The sequence below is a fragment of the Alosa pseudoharengus genome, unplaced genomic scaffold (genome assembly GCF_046254945.1).
Source record: "Alosa pseudoharengus isolate Yale_2024_CS ecotype anadromous, Long Island Sound unplaced genomic scaffold, YU_APseudo_1.1 YU_APseudo_1.1_scf_23, whole genome shotgun sequence".
NCBI lineage: Eukaryota > Metazoa > Chordata > Actinopteri > Clupeiformes > Clupeidae > Alosa > Alosa pseudoharengus.
The window spans coordinates 6,921,953-6,924,452 of NW_027468685.1; the positions used below are offsets into that span (position 1 = coordinate 6,921,953).

Below are 2,500 nucleotides of genomic sequence, written 5' to 3' on the forward strand. Positions count from 1 at the left end.
GAGAGATTCTGGAGCTGGTTATAAAGTCGGGTCCATTGCCTCTCACTCAGCCTTTGTGAGCGTGGAGACGTGCAGCGCTCAATCGTGCGCTCAATGGGGGAGTGACTGGATGGGGTCAGGATAGGCTCCCGTTGACCCCTATACTCTCCTCCTCGTCTGGAGGCGACCCAGGGCCTGGGCTCTGCAGGCTGGCCTGAAGGAGAGAGTCTGAGGGGGAGAGAGAGAGAGAGAGTCTGAGGGGGAGAGAGAGAGAGAGAGTCTGAGGGGGAGAGAGAGAGAGAGAGTCTGAGGGGGAGAGAGAGAGAGAGAGTCTGAGGGGGAGAGAGAGAGAGAGAGAGTCTGAGGGGGAGAGAGAGAGAGAGAGAGAGTCTGAGGGGGAGAGAGAGAGAGAGAGAGAGTCTGAGGGGGAGAGAGAGAGAGAGAGAGAGTCTGAGGGGGAGAGAGAGAGAAAGGGGGGGAGAAGAAGAGGAGGAGAGAGAGTACGGGACAGTAAGGGGGGAAAGAGAGAAATGGGAGAGGAGGAGAGAGAGAGTAGGGGACAGAGTGAGGGAAAGAGAGAGAAATGGGAGAGGAGGAGAGAGAAAGGGGAGAGGAGGAGAGAGAGAGAGAGAGTGGGGGACAGTGAGGGAGAGAGGGAGAAAGGGGAGGAGGAGAGAGAGAGTGGGGGACATAGTGAGGGAGAGAGAGAAAGGGGAGAAGGAAAGGAGGAGAAAGAGAGGGGGGGGGGGGGGGGGGGGTACAGCCGACTGATTAACTGGCCCAGTAATGACCACGCCGCTGCCACATCGATTACCCGGGAGATGGAGGGCCCGGGCAGATATCGACTGACGGAGAGAGAGAAAGACTAACACTCCGGAGAGAGGGAGAGAGAAAGGCATGGATGGAGGAAGAGAAGGTGAGGGGCAGTTAGGAGGAGAGAGGGATGGAGAGAGAGGAAGAGAAGGTGAGAGAGAGAGAGAGAGATTGAAATATAGAGAGGGAGAGAAGCTGAGGGCAAGGAGTGAAAGGAAGAGAGAGGGAGAGGGAAAGAGGGATGGAGAGAGACGAAGAGAAGGTTAGGGGCAGACAGGAGAAGAGAGGGATGGTTAGAGAGAGAAAGGTAGAGACAGAAAGATTGAGAGGGGGAGAAACTGAGGCCAAGAAGTGAGTGAGAGAGAGAGAGAGAGAGAGATGGAGAGATGGAGAGTGTGAGAAAGGAAGAAAGAGGACGTGGGGGAGAGGCAGAAGAAGCGAAGCAGCCCTGTAGTTAGACGTGGTGATTTTTGAATGACGTCTTGTATAATAAGCAGCACTCCAACCCCAGCGGCCACACGTTGGCTTGGGCTGGAGACCTGGCAGTCCATAGGGCAGATAGGCCAATGGCAGGCTGCGGATCTGGTCATGTGACCTCTGTTTGTGGGCCGTGCTCTGATGGTGCGGGGGAGAGAGAGAGAGAGAGAGAGAGAGAGAATGAGAGGAAGGAAGGGAGGAGGGGCAGAGTAATGAAAGAAAGAGAGAACGAAAGAAATGCAGGACAAGGGACAAGGGCAAAGGAAACAGGACTGGCTGGAGATCAACAGAACAAACAGGCTTTTAGCCTTAAATGACTGTCTGTTTACGGGACACCCCCACCCACCCTTGTTCAATTTAGCATCGGGAGCTTGATCTGTCTCAACCCATCATCGTCATCATTTTCCCAACAGCGCTTGATGCTTGATCACATCCAGGCCGAGGCCTCTTTAACCCAGCCCCGTCTCCACGGTAGCCATGATTATGGGGTATGTGAGGTCCCCCAAGCGCAGAGGGGGATGGAGGGGGTGGGCGGCATAGCTCCATAACTCTGTTCCCACCCTGGTGGTGCCTTAGTGCCGGAACGTTTTGAAGTGAAAGAAAGCTGCATAGCATGAGACATTTTGCAGCGTAGCTTGAGGACTTTGGACAAAAGCGTCTGTACTGAAACTGTGAAACACAACTATAAACTATAATATAGAAATGTAGTCAACATGGTGACGCATGGTGCTACAGTGATGTCGCGTATGTGGTCCTAGAGCAGTGTTTCCCAAACTTTTTTTCTGGGGACCCACTTTTTAAAAATGACTTTTTCTGGCGACCCAACTTTTGACTGTGGTAGTTAACAAACCAGATCCTAATAAACAAACTAGATCCTAATAGAAAGCTGTCAGCTTTCCTAAGCTATATAAGGTACAAGCTAGGGGTATTACACAACATAAATTGTCACTAGGCTATTCTGGCGACCCAAATAAAATCTCCTACGACCCACCTGTGGGTCGCGACTTCGTCTTTGGGAACCAATGTCCAATAGGATATGTGATGGTATGGTGCTCATGTGGGCCTATTTAAAGTACTACAAAATATAGTCATGTGACTGATGTATGGTTCACAACAGCCAGGAAGGACTTGCACAGAGGCCAAAAAGTTAGACAAGTCTCAAAACATCTTTATATGTTTTTTTTTTTTTATAAATATATACATCCAGGGCTCTACAGACAGAAAAGTGCAA

At 51.2% G+C, this 2,500-nt stretch overlaps 1 protein-coding gene across 3 annotated transcripts in view; it reads left to right on the top strand.

Moving 5' to 3' along the window:
* The window catches only part of ankrd28a (ankyrin repeat domain 28a), a 47,731-nt gene that overhangs the window by 15,663 nt on the left and 29,568 nt on the right, over positions 1 to 2,500 (top strand). The window lies entirely within an intron of this gene.